At 41.0% G+C, this 22,341-nt stretch overlaps 1 protein-coding gene across 1 annotated transcript in view; it reads right to left on the reverse strand.

The window, feature by feature from the left end:
- The window catches only part of SULF1 (sulfatase 1), a 128,818-nt gene extending 112,962 nt beyond the window's left edge, over positions 1-15,856 (reverse strand). The window contains 2 exon segments of the mRNA XM_074319303.2: positions 6,884-6,978; positions 15,406-15,856. The gene's annotated coding sequence lies outside the window, so the exon portion shown is untranslated.
- Between the last annotated feature and the right edge of the window lie 6,485 nt (positions 15,857-22,341).

The following is a 22,341-nucleotide window of genomic DNA, read 5'->3' on the forward strand; positions in this document are numbered from 1 at the left end:
CTAAGGTAGGAAAGGCTCTTTTTATATCAACCCTAATATACATCACCGAGTACGTTCCCAGACACCCACATAAGCCAATGGTTCAGCTTAATTATTGCCAGGTAGATGGTTGGTCTTACATGAGTCAGGGGGCAAAAAAAAAAAAAAAAAAAAAAATCAATGTTTTGATAGTCAGAATTATTGTCTGTCATTTAGGAATTGGTTGTCACTAGAACACATATTCATACATATAACGCGTATACATGTCATACCATACAAACTGTCTTCATATTTCCATAACCAGAGAGAAAGTTCTTCAAATGAAGATGGACTTCCAAATGAGAAATGTAAATTACATTCCTCTCCTTTCACCCAGAAGGGACATCTCAGCACTTACAAACCACTAAGCTGATACTAGAGATGACATTTAAAGAAATTCCTCTATAAGTTGATGCTTGAGGGTGGAAAAAGCAACCAGAAAATTGAAGATTTCCCTAAGAGAAAGGCAGTTTTGTGACAGGCACTGACAGTGAGCAGAGTGATTTCAATTTTTTTTTCTCTGGCCACTGTCTAGGGGATGCAGATGCTGGCAATTTCTCAGTCCATTTTAGTGCATGCCAGGAGACAATCAACAAGATATTAAAAGCAATAGCACCCATCTCCAGGGAGTTCCTCTTACACATCTTTTGTCTAATCATAAAGATTCTTTGGACTCATTCCTTAGCTGAATTCCAACAACTACAAGTGTATAATACAGTACATGCTATTTTTTTTCACTTGCATGTTTAATGCTTCAGCCAGTAAAGAAATTTCATGTTGAAGCTTTTCTTTAAAATGCACTGAATACATAGTTCTACTCCAAGTGATTCTGAAGCCTTCCTTCGCAAAACATTTTTGAATTTTTGCCAATCAAAAATACACATTGGGATTAGTTTACCGGCAGAGATATAAAACTAAAAAAATAATGAAGGAGAAATAAGGTGCTGGGAATAGCCATCTGATGGGAACTAATGATCACCGTGCAATACCTTAGCCTTTTAATATTACAACGAGAGCAATAGGTTGTGTTTGAGTGGCTCCACACATCTGCTCGGTCCAAATGTATTTTACATTCTTTATTTTAAATTTACAACAGCCCAGTGAGGGACAAGTATTATTTTAATTTTGTGGAAAGTTATGCAATAAACAAAATGCCTAAAATTGGAACCAACCCTCAGTGCAGTGTTCTTTGGGCAGAATTTTGTGACTAGTTATGTTATGGCATAGTTATCATTCAGAGAGATACTCTGAAACATCTATATATCCCTTACCTCATGGGCTGTATCTGCTCTGAATGGCTACTAGACCTTCTCCCAGGCCACTCGGTCTTGCTGGGCACCACCCTATGAATATGTAGGATGGATTTAATCTGGGACATTCTTACTTTAGGTAATAACTAAATACATTTTAATGCAAAACAATGTATCAAATCTTTCTTGGTAAAACTGGAAGAGCAAATAATTTTGAAATTAATTTTACGGTGAATCCCATTGTAAGAAGCCATGCCTAATTTACTTGCTTCGTAAATAATGGGTTTGCTTAAAGTAACACCTGCATGTTGGATGCTATTATCAACTGGCTATGGAGGGTGGACTTAGATTTCTTTAAACTCTAGGAAAGAAACAGACAATTAAACACTGTCTTGAAAACTTGGGGACTTCTGATGGTGCTGACCGTTGGTTTGGAAATATTTTGGTTATGTTTTAAAACATTTTAAAATAATTATTCTATCTCAAAGGCCCAAAAGCCTAATGACCTTCCATTTAAAAATAAGGCAGGCAGAAATCACTGAAGTCCATGTTAGACTCTGCCCCCCAAAAAAGGCTCCTTCAAAATGTGCCTCTTTCCATTTTGATAGCCACAAGCCACAGCAGCTTTCAACACATTTGTCATATATATGTGTCACTACTTCCCCTTCACCCTAGATTACCACACAGAATCCCCTAGTAATTAGAGCAAAATTATAAAGCACATATGAAGTCCCACTGTAATCCAATTTTATGTGTACATGTTTGTGTAGTCTGCAGGAGAGGAAGACATACGCACGTGTACCTGAAGACCAGTGGTTTACCAAAATTGAACATTGCGTTTTGCAAATTCTCTAAACTGCAGATGCCAATATAAAAAGCCCACAGTGTTCCAGTTCTATGATAAATACTCACACAGCGAAACTATCCTTAAAAAAGCCTCCGTCAATGGCTTACTTGTCTTAAGCCCTATTAATGCAATAACAACTGAATCTTAATAACAGGATTTGACCCTCACACCTAATTATTCCAGGGATGATTTCTTAGAAAAAGCGAACCTTCATTTGTAATTGTGATGCATGCCCTCTTGTGAAATCTAAGTAGATGAATGAGGTGAAATTAGGACACCATTGCGAGAAGGAACCTAAAATTGAATATGTCTGCCCCCAGGGGCTCCAGGAACACAGTATCAACACAGATCAAATGCTTTCTATGCGAGCAGAATTAATCAGTCCTAAAAAAATGCTCTAACGTGGTACAAGGCAGTATTTTTTTTCAGGAAGTGCCAACTTTCTACTGAGAAATATATTCCATCTGAACGTCAGATTGCCATTCGAAATTATCCTGCAAAAATGGGCACGAATTGAAAACATCTGGTCTGGTACTGAGTTATGCATTCTGCTTCTTGAAATTCACTGTGTTGTAAGAATCTGGACACTTTTTCTATCCTGAATTTGTGGCTTAGTGATCTTAAACAAATGTCGGGAACCTAACGTAGGACATCTCAGCACTGGATGGAATGACTGTGCCCCTCATGTCTGTCCTCACAACGTCTTGGGGTGTGTGTTGATGCGGACAGGGCCCTTAGACCCTTCCTAAAAAGCATTACTACAAAGTAATCTCTTGTAACACTTATGATTCTGGGCCTAGAACAAGGGCATTGTGTGTGACCTGATTTCATTTCAGAGACTGTCTCCGTAAAGAATGACATCATCCCATTCTCTTTTCTTGACCTTCACTGTCCTGGTTCCCCAACCCCCACCCTCATCATCATTAAAACTGCTTGCTCCCTCCTTCCCACTCCCCACCCCTCATCTCCAGGAGAATAGCTATTTTCCTCTTCACTTCCTGCCTGAATATATTACTATGGCAAGAGCAAAGGGTTTTCCTCTGGTCGTTCAACATCCCAGGAGTTTGCTTCCTCACCGTATTAGACAAAGCGCTATTCTGTGGGCAGCCAAAGCATACTGAGAGAGCCATCTGCTGGGACAGGTCTCCGTCAGATGGGAACGGAGACAAGACAGCTAATGGCAGCACAGCCTGACGAGCACAATGCTTCTCATCCCATTGGAGCTTGGGGTTTTCTTTCAACACAAACTGGTTGGCTCTGAGGATGTATTGTTTAAACAGATCCATTTAACTATGCCCGTCCATGCACACAGATGTGTACGCTTGTGCACACCCCGGCTTGCTCTGTCACTTAGATTTGTATTCAGGCTCACATGTGAAAGTATTCGGTTGCAGAGGGAGGAAAAGATGATGCAGGAGAAGACACTAGTTTAAAAACTGGCATCAGAATGCAACCCAGTAGAATGGCTGTGCAGGAAGGTGCTGTGTGTGTGTGTGTGTGTGTGTGTGTGTGTGTGTGTGTGTGTGTAGTGTGTGTGGGTGTTTTGACTGTTATCTTTTACAGGCAAAAAGCAAAACCGACTTATATGTCCCACATCAAATTATATGTCCCGTATCCATGTGCAAATTTAAACTATGAACTATGCAGACAATGAAGAAATCGTCAACTATTTTGTTATAAAATTACATGAGAAGAGTCAGAATAAAACTGTACAGTCTCCAAGCTTCCAATGGTGTAAAATATGAGGTAGTTACTATCTGAAACTGTTGCTTTTGTAGGTCAAAAATAGCCAAATAACAGCAATTTTCTAAGATTCCACATAGCATATAGTCATATAGAAAAGACTGATGGGCTTGGGTTAAGTGTGTGTGTGTGTGTGTGTGTGTGTGTGTTAACTCAAAAAAATCATACTAGGCAGCTATTATAGTGTTTGTGTGACAAATACATTATACATTATTGTAACTAACATTAGGATTCTGGGAGATAAAATGTGAAGAGTAAGACTGATCACAGAGTCTGCTTCCTAGCGTCTCCAGCCCAGCTCTTTTTATTCTGTACTGAACTGTAAATGCTCATTGGATACCAAGACAAGGATCATTTTAGCATTTTCAGCGTCCACATCTGAAACTGATTCCTTGTCAAGCTGTAGTTTACTATTATAGTCTATGGACTTTTTTTTTTTTTTTAAAAACCACTTAAATTGAAATTAATATATTGAGGATAACTTAAATAATTAAAGTAATATAAAAAATAAGGTAAAATAAATAAAAAATAAACTAAGGCAGGCTTATGATAAAATTTTCCATCCCAAATAGGCATCAACAGGACCAGAAAAGGTCTAATTTCCTTACAAACAGTATAGTCGCTGTTCTAAGTTATCCCGTCTGTGTACACCAAACCTAGTCTGACAGGGCAGTGTTTGAGTCCAGAAGGCAGGTACAACAGCAGCCATTCAGATCTTGGCAGGTGTATTTCAAGCTGCAAACTAGGCTCCACAAAAAAATAGCAGTCTGTTCGCAGGTGTGAACATTTTTGACAAGAACCCTCAACGTCGCCCCCACACTGTGAAATTTAATTGTCCTTTTGGTGTCTTATTATACGTGAATACAACCTCTCTCTCTTTGGAAAAAGGGAGAATCTTCTGGCAACTGAATAGTCAGAAAATATTTAGGCAGCTCCGGAAATGTAGTTATAACATCTCGTTCTGCTTTTTGCATTATGTATTTTGGAGGTGAGGCCACGTTCCGTGAACTGCAGGTAAGCAGTTTTTCAAACTGGAAAAATATTAAGTGAAAGAACTTTATGCCCAGATGACAGCAGCAGAGAGGCAATGAAAAACGCACAGGGCAGCATTTTGAAATCCTAAGGCCCATTAAAACGGTCCTTATTTTAGAAACCTGACCATCTGAGAATGCACAGAAAGGACCAATTTCTTTCTACAAAATTTACCGGATGGGAACATTGTGCGTCTATGAACACAAATGTGGTGGTGGAAGTGACTCCGCTACCTATTTAATCCAGCTGGAATGATAGGTAAGGAGGGGCAGAGATCTCTGAAGCTGGCAGCTGGTTAGACTCTGAATTTTCCAGTGCAAAGACAGAAAAAGCAGACTGGAGCCTGCTCTCATAGGGGCTTCACAGATTTTTAAGAAATAAATGTCATGTGTGTTAAATTTGAGAAAGTAATTCCAACTCAATCCAATGTGTAGACACATTTCTATTTTCTCATAATGAGGGTATGCTGGGAAATAAAAAGGATATAATGCTTAAAGTGGTGAAATTACCAAATAAAGGGGAAAAAAGTGTGAAATGGAAGAATACTGGCCAGAAAATAAACAACTTGGCATCCCAGAAAAAGTGACCTCTCCATATGCAAAAGGAACAAAGACAGATGGCTTTGTAAAATCAGGTCTTCAGTGACCTCTTGGGAAGATGGAGGGAGAGCTCCAGTATTGAGGTTTTCCAGTCTCTTCTATAGTTACTTTTGAATGGCATAATACTGTACGCTAACCTCTTTCTTTACTACAGAAAAAAAAAAAAAGAAAAATGATGCATTGGGCTAGAGGTTCACAAAGGAACGGTTTGGAAAACTGAATCCTGAAGATGAAGAACTCTTCAGCAGTCACAGTTCTATTGTTTATTGAACTTATTCCTAAACAGGTATCTTTTTTAGTTTCTGTTTTGGAATATTTTCCTCTCCTGTTTAGAATTTTGAAGTAAGGAGACCTAAACTTCACCTTGTCTTCTCTCACTGTTGATTGAGCTTGTGGATACCCCAGACCACCTACAGACAAAGTCTGAGAATTATGGAAAAACTGCCAGCGATCATGATTTCAGGTCAAGGAACTAACCCCAGTCTCCCATATATTTCCAGCCATTTCCCATCTTCACTTGTCATTTGTAGTATGAAGATAAAATTTTTAATTCCGTAAGTATTAGAAAAAGAAGTTGGATAAATCCTCACAAGAAAAACCTGAAATTCAGGCCAGACTTGTTGAAGATTTTGTTGTTTTATTGTGTGAAGTTTATGAACTTTTTGGTGATTAGGGGACTTTTTCCAAGCCAACATGGGCCAACACAAGGCTTAGAATGAAATCAAGCAAAGGGCTAAGATTTTAAAGAGAAGCACTTTGAAATCACGAGGAACCCAACAGTTTCCACAGCATTCGTTTTGGTTGAGGGTGGACGGAAACAACTTTCAATGTTGACATTTGAGAAAAGACTCATGGGAGTATCAACTCATATGAAACAACAAGACTGTTTCTGCAACCAGGGTTGTATTACTAAAGCGGGTCTCCGTAAATCTCCCCAGCTCCACAACTCTCTTGGCACTAATATTTACAGGGCCAAGGCAAGAAACTGTGAAGGCAAGCTGTGAACGAGACAAGTGACATCTGTGCAGCTTCCACTCCTGAGACTGTGGATGACGAGGCATAGCTGGCCTGCCCTTCACCGTCCCTTTAATGCTCCTGAGCTTCCTGCACAGCTCATGACATGTTAGAAAACTTATATGATTCTCTGAATGCCCATTTCTCAGATGGTTCTTTTGCCATTCCTGAAGACTAATTTCATGAAATGGCTCTGCCCATTGAAGGCCTCTTTTAGCTCTGAGCCAAGAAGGATGAGATGACAGGAAAAACTATCAACACCTCCATTTCTTACAATTCCCCATCCGTGAAATGTTCCCCTCTTCAAGTGACGTGGAGTGCTCAGTTTTAATGAGTGCCTTGGTTCAGTTCATCAAGAGAGAAATACTTGATATGAGTACCTTTGAAGATTTTCTGCAGTTACTCTGTCTTGGAGAAACTGCATGTCATTTGCCAAATTCACGTTCTTCAGATGATGGTGGGTGGCCACTGGCACCTGCCATGGAGGAAAGCAAACTACCATCAGTTGCGTTTTATCAGTGATTTATCTTTCAGATGTTGCCCTTTCATAATTTCAAAGGGTGACATCATTAGGAATAATATTCCTTAAATTTCACCTAGACTGATTTTCTTACAATCATTCTCAAGAGACCTTGAAGCATTGTGGGTAATTCAGTCTTTTTGTAGAAGTTTCCATTGGACTCTCTCTTCATCAAGGGAAAGACTTTCCATTAGATTCATTGCATATTATTCTTTGACTGGATTTCATAAAACCAATGAAGAAGAGTTTCTTTTCAAAAGTTTACAAAGTGTTTCAAGTTTAAAAGTTGAGTGATGTCTCATTTTAGGTTACGAGATCTATTTTAAAGGAAAGTGTGCTGAATCATAAAACATTCTAAAGTTGCTGCAAGTATTATTTGATGAGTAACAAAACAAGCATTTACACGTAGTTAAATTTGTTTCTATTCTGCACTTGTGATAGTGGAAAAATGTAAGTGACTAAAATCAATTTAGATACTTTGAATAAGAGGAAACACCTATTTTAATGCATTAAGTATTTAATGAAGCAATCTTGCTGCCATGAATAGCATTTTAACATATACATGTTATATATAAATGTGGATATGATATATAATACAGAAGAGGAAATATAAGATGTATTTTATAAGGAAATACAAGATATAACAATAGGAAAACGACAAACACTAACAACTCAAAATTTCCTTTACATTTAAAAAATATTTCTCTTGCCCATGTAAATATTAAGCATTTCATTTGGAGCCTTTTTACCTCTTCACTGATGAATACAACTGTATGTTGGTGTACACAGATGGGAACCTCAGAGGTAATGGGTGGAGATTATTTCCCTCAATACAATAGACCTGGAATCTCTTGTTCTGAAACGGCCCTGATGATTCAGGGCAAAGGTGGGCAGTCCCAGGTCTTTCCCTCTGTTCTAGAAGCTTCACTCTTACTGGGACATTGCTGCAGCAGGGCCTCCTGGAGCTGGCCTGTTGCTGCAGGATTCTTCCTCCCACACCACCCTTATCACATCTCTTTCCATTCCCAAGAGCTCCACCCGTTTACACCACCCTCTGTAATCTGGCACACCCAACCCACATGGCCCTTTGATCACAACCCTGTGCTCCTCTCTGGGGAATTGATGAGCTCTAGGAGAACTTTTATTTTCTCTATTTCCATGTCTCTGATAACATTACAAATTATTATAAGCATCGTGCAGATGTCCACTTTTAAAATATGTCCCAGGATATACAAATGTTTATTTAGATGCCTGAATTTAGATGCCTGAATTCCAAGCCACAGCATTCACTGGCTATGTGACCTTGAACAAGTTACTGAGTTTCTCTGTGCCTCAGTAACCTCCTCTGAAAACTGGAGATTAAAAATAATACCTCCCTCACAGGGTCGATGTGAGGATTACATACAAACTAAACAATGGCAGTCATTACTTGGGTTGATTTTTCTTTTTAGCCGGTAATAAATATATAACTTTCCTTGCAGTGGTAATTTGCAATCAAAAGACATTTTCATGGGGCGGCTGGTTAGCTCAGTTGGTTAGAGTGTGGTGCTCTTAACAACAAGGTTGCCGGCTAGATCCCCACATGGGCCACTGTGAGCTGTGCCCTCAACTAGATTCAAACAACTACTTAACTTGGAGCTGATGGGTCCCAGAAAAACACACTTAAAAAAAAAAAAAAAGGACATTTTCATGGAATGAGATCAGAGTTTTCATAAATTTTATAAACAGAGACTTTGATTTGTCATCATTAACATGATAATGGATGGGAGAACAATATAATAATTTAACTGCGATAGGCTATTGAAGAAAGAACAGAGGCAGCCTAAATAACTGCTTGATAGGTATATATTTGTAAGAGTCAAATACTTCCTGCTGTGCTGTACGGTTTTATTTGCCAGAATAGAGTAAGGTGACAGGATGACTGAGCCATCAGTTCTCAGCGCCATTATCTTGACCCCAGCAGATGATGGCCTGGATCCTTTCCTCCTTTACATCAACTTGTGACAATTCACTATAAGCAGGCGGAGCACTAAACGTGCAATAGAAATTTTTTACTAAATTTTTTTTTTGGTATAATTTCATTAAAGAACTCTTGGTTAAAACAAATGTATTCTTTCGTTTCAGCAAAACAGCATCATCTAGCAAATAAAATTAATATTATTAAATGGAGTGTTATGGGTTTCTGGTTTTGTTTATATTTAATTAGCAATTGATTTTGGATTTTCCATAAAATAAACATCATGATACTATTGTAGATTTATAGTTATAGAAATATAACTCAAGTAATTTATACCTAGGTTTTTTTGGGGGGTACCTATTTCAGTAACAGTTTAGTAGGTAATAATGAAAGTCAATACTGAGGGCTCCCATTGATGGGGTTGGGAAATGCTGGAGCGGGTCCATCAGCTTGGCTTCCTCAGGGTCCCACCCTCAAGGTTCTCTCTAAGCTTCCGTTTCTGCTGTTCTTTACCTAGAAAAGTCTATCGTTATTCTCTCCACATATTCAAATTCTAAGTACCCCGCGGGCATCAGATGAACTGTCTCCTGACAACTGCAATCCCATTGATCTCTCTCAGTAGAACGCCTCCAACACTTCAAATCTGTGCCACTCAACGTCGCACTTCGTTAGTCTCCGCCGTTGTCACTGCTGTCTGCCCGGGGAAGGTCTTGGCTCTCTGGGCCGGTCTTAAGATGATTCGTCCACGCGTGGGTTGTACCTCAGGCTCTGTCTACATCTTATATTCTCATCACAACGTCCCGCCCCCGCTGTGACAACCATGGACCGACAGGGCATCACTGCATAGTCAGGACCTAAAGCACATAGTGATCCTCGGTTTGTTTTGGAGTTTATTCAAGTTTTGGCCAAAAATAGGTAATCTCAGACTCTGGATGGTTCCTGAAGCAAGGATAAATTGTCAGCCTATATAGTCCTGAAGCTGTGCCACACAAACTTGAATGGATCAGGGAACCACTGGCCTAGCTCCGGGTCATTTGATCCTTTCTTAAGCCAGACCTATGATATTTTCTGTAAGCGATGACTCAGCATAAGACGCAGAAGAGAGAGTGTGTGTGTGTGTGTGTGTGTGTGTGTGTTCAGGGGGAAAGGGAGAGAGATAGAGAGAGAGAGAGACAGAGATCATAGGAGTCCCAGGTCCTCTATTGCTAAAATAGAACATAAGATTGGAAGACCTCCAAAATCCCTCCTGCTCTAAAATTCTATAAAACGTTGGCACGTATGCCCATTAATTTGACATTAACACCCACAAATAATTGTGGGTGTATGCCAGAATTTCACCTGCTGGTAATATAGTGGAAAGTTAAGCTTGATGGTTTAAGAGCTGTACTTTAAAAGTTTGGTTTGGCTTCTCTCTCTGTCGTAGTGTTACTGCACTTAGCACTTACAAATCCATTCTATAAAGCGAGTAGATGACTGAACTTCACTCTTGGCTTTCTCAGTTGTTCAGAAACTGAGCTGCATTTCCTGGCTCTCAAACTTCATAAACTCATCAGATTTTGCTGCAGAGAAATGTCACTAAAATAACAGTCCTCAGTGGAAAACACTAGCACCATTCAGAGTGAAATGCTGAAACAGGAACTGATATTTTTAAACTGTGAATTGGAGGCATTTTTCTGTACTGTACACATATATACATTTAGAAAGATGTGTATGGTACAAGTTTATTTTTCTTAGGCAGTTGTCCTTTAATTGTCTCCTAAAAGTGGCTTTATCCTTATTGTAGAGCTACGCTCTGTCCTTGCTCCCTTTGCCTCAGAGTGTAATAACCAGTTCCAAACTGCTTTCCCCCCAAGGAGTTGTTGGAAGGTCCAAAATGTCCTCGTCAGAAAACTTGCGCTGAACCACACAAATCTTGCCATTGTGGACGGTGCACGCGTGTGGGACTATTACTTCATGCACAATGACATGAGACCAGAAAACATGCGAGCAGGAAGCCAAACCCAAGAGAGGGCTGGGGAGTGTCCAGCTTTCCGCGGAGCTCAGAAACGAAGCAAAACGCAGAAATATTCTGAACTCAGGTGTCTGGGGGATTGTACCGCTGCACCCTATCCACCCTTCAAACACTGTGTAGGGGAGCACAGTGGCCTGGGGCGCCCCCAGCCTGGCAGAAATCATTATGCCAGCAAACCCCAAAAGACTGAGCCTTTGCAGCACTTGCTTAGGACGCCAAGACTTTAAACTAAAAGCGGAATGGCCAGCACCATATATGGAAGCTTGGTATAGTCTTCATGCTTTCAATTGTACGAACGGGAATTCCCCAAGTATAGCTTGTTCCTTTAAATAAGAACATTTCCCATGATGCAAACTCATTTATTCTAAAGTATATATTTGGTGACTATTTTATACAACTGAGATAGGAACAGTTCCTTTTGGGGACTCTTCAATTTTCTTTTTTTCTTTTTTCTTTTTTTCTGGAGGAGGCATTTTAGAAACAAATCTAGAAACCCTTTTCATCATTTCAAAAGCCAAAGTTAATTTCTGAAGTTTGGGGAATGTTGAAGTGAGCCACCAGGAACTGGATGGAATTCAGATTATAACTTATAACCAAATACTATTTGTTTGTCTTCCCCTTTTATCCAAATACTAACTTTGTGATGAGTGGTGAAACTCTGTATTTACAGGTAGACAGAGGTTTTTAAATCTTTTAAAATGCGGTGATAGAGTTTACCTATCAGAAAGAAATATTATACGATACTTCGAGCCTAGCCATGAAGTCTGGAGCTAAGCCCCTTTCGTAATAAATGGTATTTGCTCTGCTGTGTTTAGGTGGGGTAAGAACTCTGAACCCCAGGAAATCTGATAGAAGCTTAGCCACAGAAGATTAAGTGCTAAGCGGAGATAGAGTGAAAGGGTATATGAAAACTAAGGTTATCAAGTAATCAGACCTCAAAGATTTCAAAAGTCACAGCTTCCTGTCCTACTAATCAGATTTTTTTCTATTCATTCTAAACGTTAAAATTCTCCCACTTGTCATCTTTTAAAAATTCGCAAATGGTACCCTCCTTTCCTTTCCAATTTTGCACCACTCAAGCATATGGGAAAAACTTCGTGCTCACACGAAGAAGAAGGAAATGGTTGTAGGCTAAGTAATGGTTAAGAAATCATTTCTTTTGTTTCAGTCTTAGAAATCATCTCCTTCAGTCTCTCAGTGAGTCACTCAATTCAAGGAAGGTGAAAAAGCCCCGTTAAGGAAAGGGCTGCTTCTTGATGAATAAATATTCATTTTTTATGAATAAGTATTCTATTAGCCCACAGATCTTTTTCCTAGTCTCTGCTTTCTGAAGGCTCAGAGGAAGTAAAAATTACTCTCTTTTGAGGGTATACATAGCTATTGGCAAGACTGCCCTAGACATGGCCTTCCTGCTGAAAAGTTAATGGGAAAGTAATCTACTCAACAGCAGGAATAAAAGGCAAAAGCTCAGAGCTCAATGAGTTCAGATATTGACATTTCTTGGGGGCATTGAACATCATAGGGAGAGCCCAGACTCTGTTTCTCTTTAAAATTTCCAAGAAAAATCTGGCACTTTTACATTTTTTTATTAACTACTTTTGATTCTTACTCAGTGTTGCAATCTAACCTCTTACTGATATCTCAACCCAACATTACCCCAACTAACTCAATTTTCTTCTGTTACTTGTACCTTCTCTTGCTTTATGGTTTTCCATGACAGCTACCCAGTTGCCCTAGCCCCAAACTGATATTCTAGACATTTCCTTTCTCTTTATTCCCTTCATTCAGTCCCCAAGATGAGAATGTTCTACCTTCTAAATATGTCTGGATCGGTGCCTTATCGTCCACTTACGCTGCACAGGACCTCAGCATGTCTCACTTGTACAGGACAATCCTCTTTTAACTGGTCTGCTAGTTTACAGTGTTGCCACCCTCAGGCCTATGACATACTGCATGATCTAGATAAAATATCCCTAAAACATCGATCACGTCTACTCTCCATCTTCTCAGCCCCATTCAAAGTGTTCCCTTGTCTCCCCACTGATTAAAGAGTGGCCCTGAACATGCCAGGCCTGGGTGAGTTGAGGAGCTTGTGCTACCACGCTTCCATCATTGAGACGGGTCTGCTACAATCAAATGAACAACATGGTCTATTGAACCAAACAGTGTCTTAATGATGGCGTTGACTCACATTTCAGACCAAGCTTTTTATATTGATGTGAACTTATACAACAAACGTTTTGTGGACCATGAGCTGGTCCATGCATGAGTCTGAGTTTCGCTAGAGTAATAGGTCCAAACACCTCAGCATGAAGCATCAGAATGCCCAAGATTGGGCCCCTGACTAAATCTCCAGTCCCCCAGATTCAACACCTCTAGCACCAATTGAAACCAGTTCCTGTCCCCAGGTTTCCTCACACCTGCTCCCCAAAGCTCTTCCCTTCCTTCCACACTCCTACTGATCCTTTAAAAGGCACACAATCAACATCATCTTTGTAAAAGTTCCTTTGACATTCACCAGGAGAGATAATCCCCTTTGGGCTCGATTCTGTCACTTAATTTTGAACACACTTCTATTTTTGCAGGTATTATACTGTTAAGGAAATTATCTGTTGTTTTGGTCTGTCTCCTCAGACTATGAACTCTTCCAGGGCAGGATATTAATTTTATTCACCTTTGAGTAACTAGTGTTTAGTATAGCATGCAATACGTAGTAAGTAGATGCTCAATAAATGAAGGAATTGAATCAAAGATGGAAAAATCCTAACACTGACTGAAACTCTGCTGTGTTTCAGACATTGTGCTACTTATTTTACACATATTCTTTCCTTTTCGTCCTTTCAACAATCCTCTCCTTGGGGTAAACAGTGTTAGTTTTATTTTATAGATGTGAAATCTGAGGCTAAAAATCTTAAAAGATCTTGCTGCTGGTCATATAACCAGGTGATGGCAAAAACAAGCCTCAAATCCGATCCCATCAGAGTGTGCGTTCTTTCTACTATGGCTGAGTATGCCTTTGAGGCTAACTTTGAGATTATGTGGCTGACCTTGGTAATTAAATTAGCTAGAGGATAGAAGTTAGTGTTGACAGATCACTTTTAAATTTAGGGGTAAAAGCAACTAGAATCCAGTCATTTTCAACTTTCATTATGCCTTAGAATTTCTTGGAAGCCACAGAGAATTCTAAGTGGAAATGTCATTTAACCAACTCTTAAACATAGAAATAACTTTATTATGTTTCCCATGTTTGTTGGATAGTAATGAATAAATAGCTCTATTGCATTCTGAAATTATATAGGAAATCTTTCCACTTGGCCCATTTCGGATATTATACTACCATGAAAACACTGAGCATTAGATAGACAGAGCAAATGGAAGAGTTCAGGATAATTAAATAAATACACACCTACTATATACACAAGTTATATGTGGATTGCACATCTGAGAAAGACAATAAAGTTCGGCAGATTAATTATAGCATTTATGCCACTAAAAGTGAGAGGTCTTGCCAAATTATATTTCTTAGTTTCCTTACCTGAAATAAGGGCAGTACATTTGTATATCTCAAAAGTTCACAAGTTATAATTGTGGTTTTATAAATGCAAATTGTACAACTACTCAAAACAGCACTCTACTGTCTTGGCTTGTACTGTCAATTAGCAAATCACACTTTCTAAGTGTGCAGAAATCATCTGTTTCTCAGGACAATTCTAGAGTTTTAAATTCCCCTTTTATTAAAAGGCAACTTCTCAAAGCAACCAGCATCATCCCTGAGAAAAATACTCGGTTTGATTCAGCATTCTTTACAGAAACCTAGTTTAACAACAGAGCGTGGGGTTTTGCAAGTCCATGCTCCTTTAATATTTACATCCTTGAGCTATGCAGTGAAAAACTTCACAATTCACAGTTCCACTACAGTTACAGTGTTTTACAGAGTTTACACAAGCCGGTGCAAGTTTCAACCCTACACTGAAAGATGGCATTTACTTCATAGTGTGAAAAGAAACTTCCAACAGTTATATTTGTCCGAAATTGTAAACACGAAAGCAGAGACACTGAAAAATCAAAGTTGCTGCGTGGTTTCCCCCACGTTCCTAACAAGCCAGGTGCTCTCTGGGTGAGGAGGTGTGTGCATAAGAGCAGCCAGGGCTCAGTGAAAGTGGCCAATTGCAGCACCTCACCTGGGTGCTATTTTGTTACAGTGAATTAGCTCCAGAAACCACTTACCTCTCCTATTATTTTTAGGAAGGACACAATCGGGTGGAGAACTTTTTGGCCAGAAACATACTTTCCATCATTTAAGAATCAGACTGCGGGAAACGACTCGAGTGAATAAATATCATGACACGGACTAAGGCAGCAAGAAAAGTTTGTTTCTTTGCTGTTTAAAGAAAAATCGGAGCATCATACTTACAAGAGCCGCCTTCAGGATCTTCTCTAGAGGACAAGCTCAGGGCGCTGGGAGCCCGCGGAGGCGCAGAGATAAGGTGGCAGCGGGACCTCCCTCCTCCCGAAGGCGAGAGTCATTGTTTCTTATCTCCCCTGACCTCCCCGGGCGAAGGAGCCAGGAAGGCCTGGCCTCTGACCCTCGGCGCCCTCCCTCCTGGCCTCCTGGCCTCCGGGCCTCCGCCTGGGGTTTCCTATTTGCCGCTACAGCCGCTGGGCCCGACACCGGCCCGAAGCTTCATTAGGGACTGTCTGCCAAGTGCTTGCAAGATGAAGAGGGTTATATAAGCCCGCGGATTATTATCATCACACACCCCCATAGAATCAAGGCTGCCAGACAAACAAAAGGCAGTTCCAAGAAGAGGAGGAGCAGAAGCAGAAGTTACACACTGGGGGTGAATTTCGGGACACTGCTGAACTGACTGGAAAAAGAAGGCAACTCAATATGTGCATGCAAACCTCGGCAAACAAACAGGGAGTTGCAGCTGGCCGGCCGGCGACGGGGGAGGGCTCCTGGGGAGAGGGAGGGACGATGGGCAGCAGGGGGTGGGAGGGAGGGCAGTCCGGGTTTCCAGGCATGCGGTTCCGCCATCCCCCTGCCCCGCCCCCCCAGCCCCCCCCGCCCCCCCAACCCCCAGCACAGTAGCTGCCTGCGGCAGGATGGCGTGGAGAGGAAGATGTGGTATTTGGAAAGGCAGGCGTTCCAGAGACCAAGTGCTTAGTAAACACTGATGTTTCTTAGAGTCAGACCAGGTACTTCTGCCGCTTCTCTTTATTCCTGGTCTCTTGTTTTCTTAATGATGGTTTGTAGGGAGTTCCCGGTGCCAGGGCCAACCCTCTATTTTAAACCTCTATCTGTCTCTGCTCTTTTCTCGGTGGGAGCAGTAAACCGAGGCGGAGAGTTCTTTACACCAGACCTTGGGTTATCTCTGGTACCCTCTGTCCTCAAGTTTGGACCTCGTGTTTTCTTTAGATTATTATTATCCTGCCCTTTTCCCGGCACTGCTCCCCAACAAGTAAGGAACTTCCTATGCAGGCGTTCAAAGCTTCCATCATTGGTCTCCACACTACCCTCTGCCTCTCACCTACCCACATTAAACTATGAATCACGCTCTAAAATGGCCCTCTAATTCCTTCCCTTGGCCCGTCGTTAGTTATTCACAACCCCCTCCTCAGCCTGGGATGTCTTCAATCCCATTTCCTTTCAAGTTTAGTTCACATCCCATCTTTCCCACAAAAGCCTTCCCCAGTGTCCTCTCTTTTCTCCTGGTCGACTCAGCTTTTCTGTTGTAATTCCTCCTGTGTTGCCTGGCTTCCTAGGTTTGGGGACGTGAGTGGTTCTCCAGGGTGGCCTAGGACAGGGGCCTGCCGAAAGCAGGTGCTTAATATGTGTTTACCGGATTTAACTGACAACTGACCTGACCTTACCTGGGCCACCGGTGTTGGCATAAAAGGGACCCTATGTAATCTCCAGGGGCTCAGGTGAGAGCCTCCACTGTGATGTTGGAGGTGTGAAATAGGCTTACGGGGATTTGTGATATCCTTTCCTTTTGGGTGTGTTTGGAAATTGTCATAAGTTATACAAAAGAAAACTTTATAAAACGTGGTGAGGAGCCATTAAACTTTGAGTCAACTTCCTTTAGGGCACAAGTTCGTGATGGGAACCTCTTAAGAGGTGGTTAGTTAACAGAATGCCAGGAAGATTCCCAAAAGGTGAGGTTTTCAGAAATCACAGACTTTTGGGATGCACTTTCTTGGGGGGGGGGACTCCTCCACTATTGAAAGAATTCAGGCTATCACCACAGCAGCTCAACAAATGAACAATAGCTTCTCTGCTGAATTGTTTTATGATACGGCGTGAAATATGGAACATGAGCCACCAGGTACTGAATTTCTTGTGGCTTAGTATTAAAGTGATCTCACTGACACGTCCCCTGTCATTCTTTGGTGAAAGCAACGTGCTTTAAATTCCATCAGTGGTGGTTAGATCAACCATGGTGTCATTTAAGAGACTTGGGGTGTGTCTACACTGTGCACGCTCTCCAAGGCATACAGAATGTTCAGTGGATTAGAAGAATTTTCCCGCCTCCACTAATTTGGAACAATAAAAACCCATTCAGGTTCTAAAGAGGAATTTTAGCCTCATGTTCTTGAGGTTTTGACTTCAGAAATGACAGAGGTCTCATTGCAGTTTAGTAGTTCAACTATAGGTTCTTCCCTCATTCAGTTCTGCTCCGGTTGGAGACATAATCTTTATTATAGTTATTATTCATGAGTCCCCACAGGGTTTCAGTCACTGGCTAGATGCTTTACATGCATTCTTAACCTAGCAGTTGTCCTACAGTAGCTATTCTCATCATCACTTTACAGATGGGGAAACTGGTCATACAGCTTAGGAAGTGACAGAACTAGGATTTGAACCAAAATTTGTCTGACTCCATAGTCTATGATTTTTATTTCCATTCTGCTACAAGCTGGAAGGAACCTTAGATAGTATCTCATCTGCTGGTTTTCAAACAGGGTTCCAAGGAGCCCTAGTCTTTCAAGGAAGTGCTTCAGGAATCTTGGGAAGAAGTAGGGGAATAGAGAGGGAACAAATGTGAGGGGGAGGCCAGCTCAACTGGGCGTGGGCTCTATTTATTGGATTTAAACAAGGAAGCTTCATTTCTATATGTTTTATAAAGTGACTTTAGATTTTGTTTGAAACAAAGGTTTTGTTACCATTAAAAAAAAAGTATTTAAATACTCTTGATCTCGTTTAACTTCCTCATTAAAAAGGCACAGAACTTGGGGTCCGGAGTGATTAAATGCCTTGCCCAAGATTTTATAACAGGCCCAGCATTAACTTCACATGTCCAAGCTCTGCCTGAATCTATTGGCCTCTCCATGTCCTTTCTCCCCACTTGTTAAATCACAGGCAAAGTGAGAAATAATCTGACCTGATTGTGTTTCCTGACAGTATTATTCTTGAAAAATGGAAGGCAGCAATACCTTCATTTTGGCAAGCTAAACCATTTTTTGGCCTTTGGCTGTAAGTCTGAAGTTGGTCAACCTTCACCTCATGACAAATTAAAATCAAGTGAAGAGTTAAATATGTAATTTGTCTGGATGATTTAGGACTCTCTTTCTCTTTTCATTCAAATCAAAGCGAGTAGCAAAGGATACTTCTGCATGAATCATCTAGCTAATTACATAGCCTTGGTCTGTGAGTCCTCTTGCTACAAAACTGCTTACACCTCCATGTTTATCAATCCCGTCAAAAGCGACTCTTTTCACAGACACAATAGGTGTGGCACAGACGTTACTCTTGGAGGGTTTCAAGTATAGCCAAGGAAGGCATGTAAGCTGCTATAACTTATATGGATGACTGGCTTGTAAAGCCTAAGATTTCATGGGTTGCCTTGACATCTTTACACGTCACAGGGCCCCAAAGGCCTGTGACTTCCCCTACTTTTACCTGATTTCCACCCCTCTCCCCAAATGGGAAAGGCTCCCTTCCTGGCCTCTCCAACTGGACCAGCTACACTCCCCCTGGTCCTCAACCTAATAGGTTTCACTTCCCTGCCAGCCCACACAATCATGGAAACAAGCCAATTGCATCCTCCCCTGGGAACCAGAGTATACCTCACCCTCTTGTTACTACTACAAAGCCTGCCGCCCCATAGCCTCTCCTGGTTCACTCTGTTCCTGAATTCAACATCTGTGTGGCCCTACATGGCACGTAGGATGTATGTGACCAACAAACTGCTACTGGTCCTATGTGTCCAGTGTCGGATGTCCTGTGTTTGGTCCTTCCAGAACCCCCAGGCAATGAGGAGGTGATGAGAGTCGAACAAAACAATAACCAGACATTAATACTAATACTAAATGTAACTTTCAGAGAACTAGTGCCAAACATCACATCCTTTGGAGTTTTGCTAAGTGTCAGGCTATTTGCAAATAGAAATGAATTTTAACTGAAGTGATGTCTGCCAGAACTGATCTTTACTAATTTCAGGACCCCTGAGCTTTCCCAGCTGCTCTTTTTAATTTTTATCATTCTCACCTGGAGGTTTTGCTCTCTTTCCTGAGATGGTTCAACCTTAGTCCTGCCTGAAGACAAAGGACTGAAAAGCTGACCCCTCCAATCCTGTCATTTAAATCTTCACACTAACTGCATTCCTTCAGTTAAAGGTGGCAGAAAGAATTTTTTTCTCATCTCTACAGACAAAAGATTATAATAAACAGCTCTAATTTTTCCATCGGAAATACCCAATATTAATATATTTTCAAATTATCAGCTGTAGAAACAAAGCTTTAGATGTAATTTCTTTTCTTATTCATGAGATTTACAATAGAAAGGTCATGTTTGTATTAGATTCTGGTTTGGAATTAATCTTCTTTTTTCTGCAGCATTTCTATAGAATCCAGGCACTTCATTATTTAGTCATTTCCAAATATTAAATGCTTGTCATTCTCGAACAACGATCTAATCTTCCCTTAATGGGTGGAGAAACTAAGTTGTGGAACTTGCAAATCACTGCCAGGAAGTGCATCACCCCAAAGGTTGTGGCTACCCATTGAATTGCTTTTCTCCACATATTCGACTGCAGAAAATGGTAAATTCTTTCATAATCTGCTCGTATGGTATCCCCCACCCCTTAGAAACTATGACTTACACCCTCATTTGCATTCTGCCTTATGAAAGAAACTTCACGGAGTAAATAAATACATTCACAGTCGACTGAGGCTGTGCCATCGTCACTTCCCCTCTTTTTGGACTGTGCCTTGTACAGATCAAAATATATTCTTAGTTCAGCTGAGCAAGGGTTCATTTAAGCCACATCTGTTGCTCATCAAACATCTATTTTAGGAGTGGGGAATTCTTTTTCAGAGATAGATTCTGTCTGGAAGCTCTATGGCGGCAAATAATCCTTATTAAATTTCACAACATTTTACCAACATATACCCAGTACTCGCTTTCATGTGATTATAGGATCCAAGCAAAACCCTGCACCCCCACTTCAAAGGATTCTTCACTTGACTAATTCTAAAGAGTAAATTGATTTTCTCATCATTTGTTGTGTTTGACAATAGAAAGGCTGACACAGCAACATTGCTAAAATGACAGCTCTTTTCTATTCAAGGGGAAGGAATTTGTGTTAATATTCTTAATGACTGGCATTTTTATGAGAAATGTGAAATCATTTATCCTTAGCAATAACCTGACTGGGATTCAAAAGGATAATACTTGGGTGCTCAGAACGGAAGTCATCTGTCAGGAAAAATTATTTAGACTGATGCAAATTAACTGAAAAAAGGGGCTTCCTAATTATGGTGTGTACAGTCAAGTTTGTTAAAATCGGTTTGAAGTGAGGAAGAATTTGGAAAGGATCTTTCAAGAAGTGACCTGACATTCTGTTGGAGGAGAAGGCAACACATTTACTTGATAAATTCCTTTCACATTTCCTAAGAATTTCTGGAAGTGATTTAAGAAGCAAGGACATGTCAATTGAGGGAAAACATTAAGTAAGCACGTTATGTCTGGTTTACTTGGAACAATGGAATAATGCCTTACGGAAAGTTCTGGGCCGCACATTCGTTGTAATGCCCTGGATTCTAAATAAGCAGTAATGTTTCCATAGGGGGTTGTTTAACCCTCTCAGGGCTGGTTTGGGCATGAGCCCACGGGACAAGTCTAGGAGAGAAAAGCACTTAGGCCTGCATGAGCGCTGCAGAACCCAGTCTGGCTTCTGTCGCAGTTCCATTCTTAACAGGCGCCGTGTCGCATACCCGTTAACAAGTTTTTATGGAAATCTCAGTCTCCTCTTGTTCGCCAGCTTCACGGCACACCTTCATTTAGCTCTTTTACCCAAAAGCCTAGTAAATGGTGAGAAGCACGTTACCAGCGTTGGGAATTAATTCGTCTGGGAAAAAAAGGTGTGAACTGCAGGAAAATGTGAATGGCGTAATTAATGACGGGGTTTTACTGGTTAGCCTTTACAGAGAACTTTCTTTTGAGGGACAGCATTGGTTTTTGGAGACAAGATGAGTTGGGTTCGTTCAAATCCTAGCACCTTGGGTGTGTAAATGTTTTTAGTGTAGTGCCTTTACTTATAACTAGAACGACTAGTATAGGATTAACTAAGTCCGAAAGGGAAAAGCAGTGTCCGGCCTGTAGTGGGCACTCAGTGCCCTTCAGTTCCTCCTTCCTTTTTGAAAGTCTTTTAGGGCATTTATGTCCTAACCACTAGTTCAGGATTATTTGCCCTAAGTGCGTAAAAAACATATGCCGCTTTTCAGGGAGCATTAACTGAGGGGTGACCCTGACATCAGTTGCCTAGGTTTCTGTGTTTAAATATGAATCTTAAATGATATAAGAAAAACAACAGGGATCTCTTTAAAAAGATGGTGATTGATAATCATTAACAATAACCTGAATGTTAGTATCGTGAGTTCAGTCCCGGGGACAGTTAATCAGGGAATCAGGTAAACTCAAGTAGGTGGGGCTGGTGGTGTTGGAAATCCTAAGAAAGCATTCGCTAGGAAACGGTGGGTCAGAGAGACATAGAAAAAATGAAGAGTGGGAACATCATCCCAGAAAAATCAGTATGTGCCAAATCCAGTTTGCGCCCTCCAGCTTTTTGTGAGAATGTGGAGGAATAAATTGCAAATGAAAAAACAAGTAAGCCAGAGAGTGGGAGCTGGGGCAATGTGTAGGATCGCAGACTGGGCAGAGGAGATGAAGAGAAAGCAGGACGTGTGGGGGACAGGGCAGAGCAGATTGCAGAGGGTGCACTGTCTGAGAAAAGCACCCTGGGCACAGGGGATGCAGAGGTTGCACTGTCAAGAGGAGGGCCCTGGGCACGGCGGATGCAGAGGTTGCACTGTCAAGAGAAGGGCCCTGGGCACAGCGGATGCAGAG

Source organism: Rhinolophus sinicus, chromosome 7 (assembly GCF_057876585.1).
Source record: "Rhinolophus sinicus isolate RSI-liver-muscle chromosome 7, RSI-T2T, whole genome shotgun sequence".
Lineage (NCBI taxonomy): Eukaryota > Metazoa > Chordata > Mammalia > Chiroptera > Rhinolophidae > Rhinolophus > Rhinolophus sinicus.